Source organism: Bufo bufo, chromosome 5 (assembly GCF_905171765.1).
Source record: "Bufo bufo chromosome 5, aBufBuf1.1, whole genome shotgun sequence".
NCBI classification, from domain to species: domain Eukaryota; kingdom Metazoa; phylum Chordata; class Amphibia; order Anura; family Bufonidae; genus Bufo; species Bufo bufo.
In genome coordinates, this window is record NC_053393.1 from 537,403,490 (window position 1) to 537,417,707 (window position 14,218).

A 14,218-nucleotide genomic window follows, 5' to 3' on the forward strand; every position below is an offset into this window, starting at 1 on the left:
TAATCTGAAGGCATATCCAGCAGCAAGTGCACAATCTTTCTACAGCACGACCAGAGGTGATCAGAAGCATTACACAGTTCCCACTGAAATCAATAGACTGAGTGATATATGGACTTGCTGGGTCCTCCAGATAGGGAGACACTCTTTGTAGATGCTAAACTCTCTAGCCCATAGATACATTCTATATACCACTGAGAACAGTGACTGGTTGCAGTGGTCACGTGTACTAGGGCCCAATGTTACCCTTGCAGCATTGCATACCAACACCAGAAAGAGGACTTGTTCCACGGTGCTTACAAAAGAGGAAGTGAAACAGGGGAGTTTATGATGATATAAACATAGTAACATAGTAACATAGTATATAAGGCCGAAAAAAGACATCTGTCCATCCAGTTCGGCCTGTTATCCTGCAAGTTGATCCAGAGGAAGGCAAAAAAAAAAAACCTGTGAGGTAGAAGACAATTTTCCCTACTTAAGGGGAAAAAATTCCTTCTCGACTCCAATCAGACATCAGAATAACTGCCTGGATCAACGACCCCTCTCTAGTAGCTATAGCCTGTAATATTATTACGCTCCAGAAATACGTCCAGGCCCCTCCTGAATTCCTTTATTGTACTCACCATCACCACCTCCTCAGGCAGAGAGCTCCATAGTCTCACTGCTCTTACCGTAAAGAATCCTCTTCTATGTTTGTGTACAAACCTTCTTTCCTCCAGACGCAGAGGATGTCCCCTCGTCACAGTCACAGTCCTGGGGATAAATAGATGCTGGGATAGATCTCTGTACTGACCCCTGATATATTTATACATAGTAATTAGATCTCCCCTCAGTCGTCTTTTTTCTAAAGTGAATAACCCTAATGTTGATAATCTTTCAGGGTACTGTAGTTGCCCCATTCCAGTTATTACTTTAGTTGCCCTCCTCTGGACCCTCTCCAGCTCTGCTATGTCTGCCTTGTACACATGAGCCCAGAACTGTACACAGTACTCCATGTGTGGTCTGACTAGTGATTTGTAAAGTGGTCGGACTATGTTCTCATCACGGGCATCTATGCCCCTTCTGATGCAACCCATTATCTTATTGGCCTTGGCAGCAGCTGCCTGACACTGGTTTTTGCAGCTTAGTTTGCTGTTTATTAAAATTCCTAGGTCCTTTTCCATGTCAGTGTTACACAGTGTTTTACCATTTAGTATGTACGGGTGACTTGCATTATTCCTTCCCATGTGCATAACTTTACATTTGTCAGTGTTAAATCTCATCTGCCACTTATCTTCCCAAGCCTCCAGTCTATCCAGATCTATCTGTAGCCGTATACTGTCCTCTGTAGTGTATATATGTAGTATACTGTCCTATATAGTATATATATGCTGTATACTGTCCTCTGTAGTATATATACAGTATACTGCCCTCTGTAGTATATATACAGTATACTGTCCTCTGTAGTGTATATATACAGTATACTGTCCTCTGTAGTATATATACAGTATACTGCCCTCTGTAGTATATATATACAGTATACTGTCTTCTGTAGTATATATATATACAGTATATTGTCCCCTTTACTGTTAATTATTTTACACAGTTTAGTGTCATCTGCAAAAAATTGATACTTTACTATGCAAGCCTTCTACAAGATCATTAATAAATATATTGAAGAGAATAGAGCCCAATACTGACCCCTGAGGTACTCCACTAGTGACAGTGACCCAATCTGAGTGTGTACCGTTAATAACCACCCTCTGTTTTCTATCACTCAGCCAGTTACTTACCCACATCCAGACGTTTTCTCCCAGTCCGAGCATTCTCATTTTATATACTAACCTTTTATGTGGTACAGTGTCAAATGCTTTGGAGAAGTTCAGATACATGACATCCATTGATTCGCCACTGTTAAATCTAGAACTTACCTCCTCATAGAAACTGATTAAATTAGTTTGGCATGACCGATCCCTCATGAAGCCATGCTGATATGGCGTTATTTGCTTATTTTCATTAAGATCCTCCAAGATAGCATCTCTTATAAAACCTTTAAACAGTTTACCCACAACAGATGTTAAACTTACCGGCCTATAGTTTCCGGGCTCTGTTTTTGGACCCTTTTTGAATATTGGCACCACATTTGCTATGCGCCAATCCTGTGGAACACTCCCTGTCAGTATAGAGTCCGCAAATATCAGAAATAAGGGTCTGGCTATGATATTACTTAATTCTCTTAGGATACGGGGGTGTATGCCATCTGGTCCTGGTGATTTGTCTATTTTAATCTTTTTAAGTCGCTGTTGTACTTCTTCCTGGGTCAGACAGGACACTTTTAATGGGGAATTGACTCTTACATTCTGCATTTCATCTGACAGTTTATTTTCCTCAGTGAATACAGTGGAGAAAAAAATATTTAATAGCTTTGCTTTCTCCTTGTCGCTCTCTGCGACTCCCCCCTCATTGCTCTGTAGAGGGCCGACACCTTCAGATTTATACTTTTTACAATTTATATGATTGAAGAACATTTTATGGTTAGTTTTGCTCTCTTTGGCAATTAATCTCTCGGTCTCTAGTTTGGCTGCTTTTATTTGTTTTTTACATATTCTATTTTTTTCCTTGCTTCCTGGCTCCCCTCCTGTTTTACTGATTTAAATACTTTCTTTTTGTCATTTATTGCTTTCTTTACAGTTCTATTTGCATTGGTTTCTTCTTGTTCCTTAACCCTTTATTCCTATAAGGTATGTACCTCTCACAATTAGATTTTAGGATGCTTTTAAAAATATCCCATTTTGTGGCGTTATTTTTACTTTTGAGGACTTTGTCCCAGTTAGTTAGGCCTATGGCCTCTCTTAGTTGGCTAAATTTAGCTTTTTTGAAGTTTGGTATTTTTGTTCCTCCCTGAAGAAACACTCGTTTGAAGGATAATTGGAAGGTCATTACTTTATGGTCACTATTTCCCAGGTGTCCCCCAACCTGCACGTCTGTTGTTCAGTCAGGCCTATTGGTTAATACTAAGTCCAGTATGGCCGTCCCTCTAGTCGGGTTCTGAACCAGTTGGGAAAGGTAATTGTGTTTGGTTATTGCCAAGAACCTGTTTCCTTTATGAGATATACAAGTTTCAGTTTCCCAAGCTATATCTGGGTGGTTGAAGTCCCCCATAATAACCACCTCATTATGATTTGACACCTCGTCTATCTCGTTTAGTAGTAGATTTTCTGTGGACTCTGGTATATTAGGTGGTTTATAGTAAACTTCTATTAGTAATTTATTATTGTTTTTAGCTCCATGTATCTCTACCCACAGTGACTCCACATGTTCATGTCCCTCACTTATATCTTCTCGGACTGTGGGCTTTAGAAAAGACTTTACATAAAGCCAGACCCCTCCCCCCCCCCCATCCCCCTCTCCGGTTTTGTCAATCCTTTCTAAACAGACTGTAACCCTGTACATTAACTGCCCAGTCATAGCTATCATCCAGCCATGTCTCAGTTATTCCCACTGTCATAGCTATCATCCAGCCATGTCTCAGTTATCCCCACAGTCATAGCTATCATCCAGCCATGTCTCAGTTATTCCCACAGTCATAGCTATCATCCAGCTGTGTCATTTTTAAGGACGCTCCACCTACCTCTAACTTTGTCATTGCTTCCGATATGGACCATGACCGCTGGATCGTCTCCAGCCCCTCCCAGTAATCTGTCAACCCGATCCGCGATGTGTCGAACTCTAGCGCCAGGAAGACAGCGCACTGTTCGACGATCACGGTCTTTGTGACAGATCGCCCTATCTGTTCTCCTAATAATAGAGTCTCCCACTACCAGCACCTGTCTGGCCTGCCCTGCTCTCCTGGTCCCCTGTTTACTGGAGCTGACATTCCCCTGACTGGCAGAGGAAGTGTCCGGCTGCAGCAGTGCCATCCCTGAACCGACGTCCCCCTCATCTGCCAACCATGCAAACTTGATGGGGTGTGTCAGATCAGGGCTAGCCTCCCTGGCACTCTTTCCTCTACCCCGCTTTCTGTTACCCAGCTAGCTACCTCACTTTCCTCAGCCTCCTCTCTGTCACCCTCCCCCTCATCTACCCCATAGAGTGCTTGATCAGTGAGAAGCAAACTCTTTTCCAAATTGTTAACGCCTCTCAGTGTTGAAACTCGTCTGTTTAGATCAGGCATCTGAAACTGCGGCCCTCCAGCTGTTGCAAAACTACAACTCCCACAATGCCCTGCTGTAGGCTGATACCTGTAGGCTGTCCGGGCATCGTGGGAGTTGTAGTTTTGCAACAGCTGGAGGGCCGCAGTTTGAGATCCCTGGTTTAGATACTCAATTTGCAATTCCAAAGGGGTAATTTGCTCACATTTTGAACAATGATATACACCCTCGAACGGCTGTTCCAGGACTGCATACATCATGCAAGATGTGCACCGGACTGATCTGTCAATAATGGAATACACACTAAATGGGGATTACACAACGAAAGCTAAAAATACAATAGAATGCAGTAATAGCAAACTGATTTACTGCAGTCCCCCACTGAAGTCCCTGAATCTGAAGTCACACATTTAATTCAAACACGCGACGCGCAAACTTGCGTTATATGCCTGCTTATATAAATGGAGCTCTCAAAACCAGCCTGTTTTGTTCCTCTGTATTCAAAATATATACAGTCCTGATCAAAAGTTTAAGACCACTTGAAAAATGGCAAAAAAATCCTATTTAGCATGGCTGGATCTTACCAAGGTTCCAAGTAGAGCTTCAACATGCAACAAGAAGAAATGGGAGTGAGACAAAACATTTTTTGAGCATTCAATTTAATGAAAGCAACGAATAAACTGAAACAGGCTGTTTTTCAGCTGATCAAAAGTTTAGGACCACACCTCCCAAAAAAACCTAAACCCCCCAAAACAGAAATCCAACTTCCAAACATGAACTCAGTAATGAGTAGCTCTGCCGTTATTGTTTCGGCATGCTTGATGCAAGTGTTTCCATGAGGTGAGTGGAAACATTTCTCCAAGTGGTGAAGACGGCCGCACGAAGGCCATCTACTGTCTGGAACTGTTGTCCATTTTAGTAAACTTCCCTTGCCATCCATCCCCAAAGGTTCTCAATTGGATTAGATCAGGGGAACACGCAGAATGGGCCAAAAGAGTGATGTTATTCTCCTGGAAGAAGTCCCTTGTCCTGCGGGCATTGTGTACTGTAGCATGGTCCTGTTGAAAAACCCAGTCGTTACCACACAGACGAGGGCCCTCAGTCATGAGGAATGCTCTCTGCCACATCTGGACATAGCCAGCGGCCGTTTGACGCCCCTGCACTTTCTGAAGCTCCATTGTTCCACTGAAGGAAAAATCACCCCAGACCATTATGGCGCCCCCTCCACTGTGGCGCGTAGAAAACATCTCAGGTGGGATCTGATTGTCATGCCAGTAACGTTGGAAACCATCAGGACCATCAAGGTTACATTTTTTTCTCATCAGAGAATAAAACTTTCTTCCACCTTTGCATGTTTGGTGCTCTCTTGCAAAGTCCAAACGAGCAGTTCTGTGGTGTTCAAGGAGAACGAGGTCTTTGAAGATGTTTTTTGTTTTTGAAGCCCTTCAGTCTCAGATGCCGTCTGATGGTTATGGGGCTGCAGTCAGCACCAGTAAGGGCCTTCATTTGGGTCGAGGATCGTCCAGTGTCTTGACGGACAGCCAATTGGATCCTCCGGCTCAGTGCTGATTCATTTTTTTGGGGTCTTCCACTTGACTTTTTTGTTCCATAAGGCCTCATGCACACGACCGTTGTGTGCATCCGTGGCCGTTGTTCCGTTTTCCGTGATTTTCTGCGGACTCATTGACTTTCAATGGGTCCGTTGAAAACTCGGAAAATGCACCGTTGTTCATCCGCGGCCATGGTTGCCATGGTTACTCAGCAATTTTTAGAAGCATTATACTTACCTGCGATGTCTGTGTCCGGCTGGACGCTCCTCCTACTGGTAAGTGACAGGTCTGTGCTATGAGCAATGCGCCACACAGACCTTTCACTTACCAGTAGGAGGAGCGCCCGGCAGGTCACAGAGATCGCAGGTTAGTATAATGCTTCTAAAATTGCTAGCTAACCATGGCAACCAGGACTGCAGTAGCGTCCTGGTTGCCATGGTTACCGATCGGAGTCCCAGCGATTAAACTGGGACTCCGATCGGAACTCTCCGCTGCCACCAATGATGGGGGGGATTTTAATTAGGAGGGGGAGGGAGGGGGGCCCACTGGCCACCAATGAATGTACAGTAATACAGGGGAGGGAGGGGGGGCCGCACTGGCCACCAATGAATTTAAAACTGGGGAGAGAGGAGGGTGTTCCCCCTCCTGCCGGGCAGCACCTGATCTCTTACAGGGGGCTATGATACACACAATTAACCCCTCAGGTACGGCACCTGAGGGGTTAATTGTGCGGATCACAGCCCCCTGTAAGAGATCGGGTGCTGCCAGGCAGCAGGGGGCAGTCATGTACACAGTTCGTAGTATATTCTAACTTGAAGCGTCCCCATCACTATGGGAACGCCTCTGTTTTAGAATATACTGTCGGATATGAGTTTTCACGATCTAACTCAAATCCGATGGTATTTTCTAACATAGAGGCGTTCCCATGGTGATGGGGATGCTTCAAGTTAAAATATACCATCTGATTGGAGAAAACTCTGATCCGATGGTATAATAGGGACTCCTGACTTTACATTGAAAATCAATGGGGACGGATCCGTTTGCAATTGCACCATATTGTGTAAACGTCAAACGGATCCGTCCCCATTGACTTGCATTGTAAGTCAGGACGGATCCGTTTGGCTCCGCACGGCCAGGCTGACACCAAAACGACTTTTTTTTCATGTCCGTGGATCCTCCAAAAATCAAGGAAGACCCACGGACGAAAAAACGGTCACGGATCACGGAACAACGGAAATCCGTTTTGCCGACCGCAAAAAAAAATGTCTGTGTGCATGAGGCCTAACCCTCAGGAATCATTTAAGAAATTCCAAATGACTGTCTTACTGCGTCCCACCTCAGCAGCGATGGCGCGCTGTGAGAGACCCTGCTTATGCAGTTCAACAACCCGACCACGTTAAAAAAGGGAGAGTTTTTTTGCCTTTGCCATCACAACGTGTGAGTACCTGACAGAAAATGACAATGAATTTGGCCTTTTAAAGGCATGTGGTCCCAAAATTTGGATCAGCTGAAAAACAGCCTGTTTTAGTTTAATCGTTATTATCGTTATTTTTCAAGTGGTCTTAAACTTTTGATCAGGACTGTATATAATTTTTTCATTTTATATCATTAAGTGACATGGGTTAATTTTTAGACAAGCCCTTTAATAAACTTAATAATTATGATTGCTTTATATTGTAAAATAAATGTCAGACCCTGGCATGTTCTCAGGAAACTAGTTTTTCATAAAGAGGAACAAACAGGAAAGCCACCGACTGAGAAACATCATAAAGTTCCTCAATGAGAAATAATATACACTACTTTCGGGTGAAATTTATGAAAAAAGTAAAAAGTTCCCGCTACAGTGATATTATATCATGAAAGTTGGTCATATAAGTAGAAGCAGCAATGGTGATTTCCTCATCTCAAACAATTTATTAAAACAAAAGCCAACACCAGTGCTGGGTATACCGCCACAAAATGTCAGTGTCTCCATAACTTGTCATGTGGCCTTGAGCATCAATTACAGCTTGACAACAACGTCTCCAGCTGTTCACAAGTGGACTTATTGTCTGCTGAAGCATGGCATCCCACTCTTCTTGAAGGGCAGCCTTCAGGTCATTGAGGTTCTGGGGTACAGAGTTATGAGCCTCTACACAATGACTCAGCTGATCCCATAGGTTTTCAATGGGATTCAGGTCTGGAAAAAGTGCAGGCCACTCCATTTGAGGTCCCCCAGTCTCCAGCACCCACCTAATGATGAGACCTCGATGAGATGGTGCATTGTCCTTCATGAAGATGAAATTAGGCCTCTGTTGTTCATGCAGAGGCACAATGACTGGATTAATAATGATCTTCAAGTAGTATGGGCTTGTCACTGGACCATTCACAGTGTACTGCAGTTCTGTATGGACTAGACACGCCTGCCCACACTGTAACACCACCACCACCAAAGGCTCGTCTGGTGACAACAGTGCATAGCGCTCACTGTGATGTCTCCAACATCGTTGGCAGCCATTATTTCTGCTTAGTGTGAATCGACTTTCATCAGTGAACAGCACTGAGGCCCACTGGTCCCTCGTCCAACGTAGATGTTCCCCGGCCCATGCAGGACGATGAAGCCTGTGCCTGGTGGTGTGGTCAGTTACCCTTGCAGGCCGTCTGGCACGCCGACCATGCTGATGTAAACAGTTTGGTGTGGCATTCATGGGATGTGGCCAAAGGACGTCCACTTCTCTGCCTTTCTGTGACTCTTTCAGTCTCTGTATCTCTGATACAACCTGCTGATGACACTCTGTGACACTCTAATCTCAGTGGACACTTCTGTCTGAGAACATCATACTTGAAGCCAATGACGAGGTACTGTTGATCAATTGTTAGGTGTCATCTTGGTCTCATGATGTCAAAATGTGAACAGCATGATGAGGAGGACTGTTTAACCCTTTTATGACCGGGCCCAAAAAAGACCTGATTGTCCAGGCAACTTTTTGTAATTTTGTGCATGTGGTGGTTTAGTGATCCTAGCTTTTTTATTTGTTTGACTACCAAAAAAATTTTTGCTATTTTTTTTTTTTACTTGATACTTAGGACTTTTTATTAGAATGTTTTTTTTACAGATTTCTTTTCTTTTTTAGGTTTCATTTGGAGGAAAACCGCTAATTATTAATAAAAATAATTCTTTTTAAATTATAGCGTTGTGTTTCTTAAATATTAAAACTGACACAAAAATGTATTATTACAATGCCTATTTTGTGCCGATATTTTTCATATATAACATGTATAGGTTTGAGTGAATGGGGCAATTATAGCCACAGTTTCTGCTAGCGATTGCATTTTTATTTTTATTTTTTTATTTGTATTTTTTATTATTTTTTTACTTATATTTTTATTTATTTTTGGCACATAATATGCCCCCCAGGGGGTCATTACTAAACATCTGGAGGGCACTGACTTTTTTTTTCCTTTTTTCCCCCACTGTTTCCACTGTAACTGGGGGATACCACAGGAGCCCCAGTTATAGGGGAAAACAGCCCCGTGTGGGGGCATGACACACAGGCAGAGCTGATCAGGGTCTCCGTAGACCAGGCATCCTCAAACTGCGGCCCTCCAGCTGTTGCAAAACTACAACTCCCAGCATACCCGAACAGCCTACAGGTATCAGCCTACAGCAGGGCATTGTGGGAGTTGTAGTTTTACAACAGCTGGAGGGCTGCAGTTTGAGGATGCCTGCCTTAGACCCTGCAGCTCTGCTTCTGCCCCTGCTCCAGACACCCTCGGTGGTCACGTGACTCACAGTTAGGACCCGACATTCTCCTGCTAGATTGCAGGAGCAGGAGCTTTAATCCCAGCGCTGCCTGCACATTTATATACATGCTATCTCTATGGGGTAGGGGTTAAATACAAATTATAGCTGAACCAGGAAATGTATTGGGTGATTCATGGATCAAACACCTGTTGTGAATTTTGTCGTTAAGCTCCCTGTTAGAGAACAGCAAGTTGTGTAAAAAGTATTGAAACATTGAACAGTTGGGCGTGTGAATTCAAAAGTTCAGAGAGGGTCACATTAAATTTACTTGTAATAGTTACAGTGCATTTTAGGTTCATCCTGAAATTTCACCCAAAATCCAAATATCCCTATCTTTTTGCGAGTAATGAGTATATTTATGTAGCAAAACAATTTTTTACCAAAAGCAAGAAACATTCCTGAGGTCAGCTGACATCAAAACCTGCAAATAATTCTATATGTGCAGTCACCACACAATATACACATGTAAATAAATGACCAATTCATTTAAACACAACTGTTTTGGAAAAGAAACAAGGTATCTAATTCAGAAAACAAAAAGCATATAACATCAGAATACTGCCGATATGTACAAGAATATAACTACTATAATGCTGCTCCTATATACAAGAATATAACTACTATAATACTGCCTCCTATGTATAAGAATATAACTACTATAATACTGCTCCTATGTACAAGAATATAACTACTATAATACTGCCTCCTATATACAAGAATATAACTACTATAATACTGCTCCTATGTACAAGAATATAACTACTATAATACTGCTCCTATGTACAAGAATATAACTACTATAATACTGCCTCCTATGTACAAGAATATAACTACTATAATACTGCCTCCTATGTACAAATATATAACTACTATAATACTGCTCCTATGTACAAGAATATAACTACTATAATACTGCTCCTATGTACAAGAATATAACTACTATAATACTGCTCCTATGTACAAGAATATAACTACTATAATACTGCCTCCTATGTACAAGAATATAACTACTATAATACTGCTCCTATGTACAAGAATATAACTACTATAATACTGCCTCCTATGTACAAGAATATAACTACTATTATACTACCTCCTATGTACAAGAATATAACTACTATAATACTGCTCCTATGTACAAGAATATAACTACTATAATACTGCTCCTATGTACAAGAATATAACTACTATAATACTGCCTCCTATGTACAAGAATATAACTACTGTAATACTGCTCCTATCTACAAGAATATAACTACTATAATACTGCTCCTGTGTACAAGAATATAACTACTATAATACTGCCTCCTATGTACAAGAATATAACTACTATAATACTGCTCCTATGTACAAGAATATAACTAGTATAATACTGTCTCCTATGTACAAGAATAAAACTACTATAATACTGCTCCTGTGTACAAGAATATAACTAGTATAATACTGTCTCCTATGTACAAGAATATAACTACTATAATACTGCTCCTGTATACAAGAATATAACTACTATAATACTGCTCCTATGTACAAGAATGTAACTACTATAATACTGCGCCTATGTACAAGAATATAACTACTATAATACTGCTCCTATGTACAAGAACATAACTACTATAATACTGTTCCTATGTACAAGAATATAACTACTATAATACTGCCTCCTATGTAGAAGAATATAACTACTATAATACTGGTCCTACGTACAAGAATATAACTACTATAATACTGCTCCTATGTACAGGAATATAACTACTATAATACTGCTCCTACGTACAAGAATATAACTACTATAATACTGCTCCTATGTACAAGAATATAACTACTATTATACTGCCTCCTATGTAGAAGAATATAACTACTATAATACTGCTCCTATGTACAAGAATATAACTACTATAATACTGCTCCTATGTACAAGAATATAACTACTATAATACTGCTCCTATGTACAAGAATATAACTACTATAATACTGCTCCTATGTACAAGAATATAACTACTATAATACTGCCTCCTATGTACAAGAATATAACTACTATAATACTGCCTCCTATGTACAAATATATAACTACTATAATACTGCTCCTATGTACAAGAATATAACTACTATAATACTGCTCCTATGTACAAGAATATAACTACTATAATACTGCTCCTATGTACAAGAATATAACTACTATAATACTGCCTCCTATGTACAAGAATATAACTACTATAATACTGCTCCTATGTACAAGAATATAACTACTATAATACTGCCTCCTATGTACAAGAATATAACTACTATTATACTACCTCCTATGTACAAGAATATAACTACTATAATACTGCTCCTATGTACAAGAATATAACTACTATAATACTGCTCCTATGTACAAGAATATAACTACTATAATACTGCTCCTATGTACAAGAATATAACTACTATAATACTCCCTCCTATGTACAAGAATATAACTACTGTAATACTGCTCCTATCTACAAGAATATAACTACTATAATACTGCTCCTGTGTACAAGAATATAACTACTATAATACTGCCTCCTATGTACAAGAATATAACTACTATAATACTGCTCCTATGTACAAGAATATAACTAGTATAATACTGTCTCCTATGTACAAGAATATAACTACTATAATACTGCTCCTGTGTACAAGAATATAACTAGTATAATACTGTCTCCTATGTACAAGAATATAACTACTATAATACTGCTCCTGTATACAAGAATATAACTACTATAATACTGCTCCTATGTATAAGAATATAACTACTATAATACTGCTCCTATATACAGTAAAAAAAACTGTACATGAGAATATTCTTTACTTTGTGTATATAAAATTTACTTCATTCACTACAGAAAATCAGTTATGAAGATAAATGGTTATTGTGTGTTATATATGACTTGTTTTCAGGGCAGATCATCATCTGGCGGTATTTATTTTCAGTACACGCACATTATGTCTCGTTGACGTGGCGTGTCCTCCTGATTACTGTAAACACTTCAGTGTTTTCTGTACATAAATGAGACATTTCTATTAGAATTATAAACTAGTTTTTGCTTGTTTGCTCATTTCTGTTTATTTGATTTTCTCCTACAGACATCTCAAAAATTAATTAGCATTTTTTAAACATTTTATTGAATATTATTACCCCCGTCTCCAACCCCCATTGACCTTTATAACCTCTGTCGTGGTTGCATTAGGGAAGTTATGATATGAATCTCGGATAACATACGTTATGTATCTGATTATCTTATCATACAATTTCTTTACAAAATATTTTTTCTTTGTCTGAAAACAATTTGGTGTAGCTGAAGCTTTGTAAATCTCAGGAACTAGACTCCTTCTGCCCCTGCCATTCACCTTCTACATGGGCAGCCAACTCCAAAGCCATAAGCTTGGGTTACCTTTTCTAGTCCACGTACTGTGTCTTCATGGTCCTCAACCTCCCGTAAATGTCCGTTATGTTCTCTCTCAGAGGTTGGTACTCAGTACAGTAGCTTTTTCTGGAAGTTTTGAAAATCTTAGGAGCTAGACTCCTTCTGCCCCCGCCGATCACCTGATACCTTGAACACTGCAGGCCCTTCCTAGGCCAATGACATTACTGTACATCGGTCACCTGGCCTAGTTGCAGCTCTGGGCTTCAATACCAAGCACAGCCACTATAAATGCACGGCGCTGTCCCTGGAAAGCTGCCAGGAGTCTGCATCGCTCACCACAGCTCCGATGAGTGCAGCGGCTCCCTGAAACAGTTGATTGGCGGGGGTGCTGGGACTTGGACCCCCACTGATGTGATAATGATGACCTACCCTAAGGATAGATTATCATCATTTCGCGTATAACTCTAATGTCGAATATGATAGGGAATTTTGCATTTCCCGTTTGGCCTATGCATTCTATAGAACCAAATTTAACCCAAAGTATAATCCTTCGCTTAACGGGGTTGTCTCACGTCAGCAAATGGCTTTTTTTATGTAGAGAAATTTAATACAAGGCACTTACTAATGTATTGTTATTATCCATATTGCTTTCTTTGCTCGCTTGTTTCTATCGTTATGACCACCCTGTAATCCAGCAGCGGTGGACGTGCTTGTACACTATAGGAAAAAGCACTAGCCTAAGTGTGGTCCCATTCTGACATAGGATTAGGGAAGCAGCATCTGAGTCATACAGATAGTAACTTCTGCTAAGGTTGTCAAGCAATAACTATGGTTCAACCATTCATCCATATATAAATATAGCCAATCGTAGACGATGAAGCATCTCTTATTCTTACAGTCAGTAAAATTTAAGAAAATCCAACTACCATAAAAATGTACATGTAGCAGAGCCAAACTTGACAATTGAAGAGTATATCCACGTCAGAATTATTTTATTGCCACAATGTATCTAAAACCAAAAAAAGGAAACAATTTTATAAATAGTCTTGACTGAAAAAATCTCCTACAGCTCCAATGTAGATCTATGTTTCTCAATTAGTGATGAGCGAATTGAAGTCCACAAAGTCGACCTCGATCCGAATTTCAGGATAAATTCGATTCGCCACGAAGACAAATTTCCTTGTGCTTTGTGGTAGCGAATCAATTTAACCTGAAATAGTATAAAAAAAACTAACAAAAAAATGATACTTATCTGATCCATTTGCTCACAAAAGGCCGACTGCTGCCATCTTGCTTGAAGATCTCGCACAAAATCCCGTGCACGGTGACGTATGACATCACCACGCTGGCCGGCGTGATGACGTCATC

General features: G+C 40.5%; 1 protein-coding gene across 1 annotated transcript in view; it reads left to right on the plus strand.

Moving 5' to 3' along the window:
* Positions 1-14,218, plus strand: part of SCIN (scinderin) — a 147,809-nt gene that overhangs the window by 45,699 nt on the left and 87,892 nt on the right. The window lies entirely within an intron of this gene.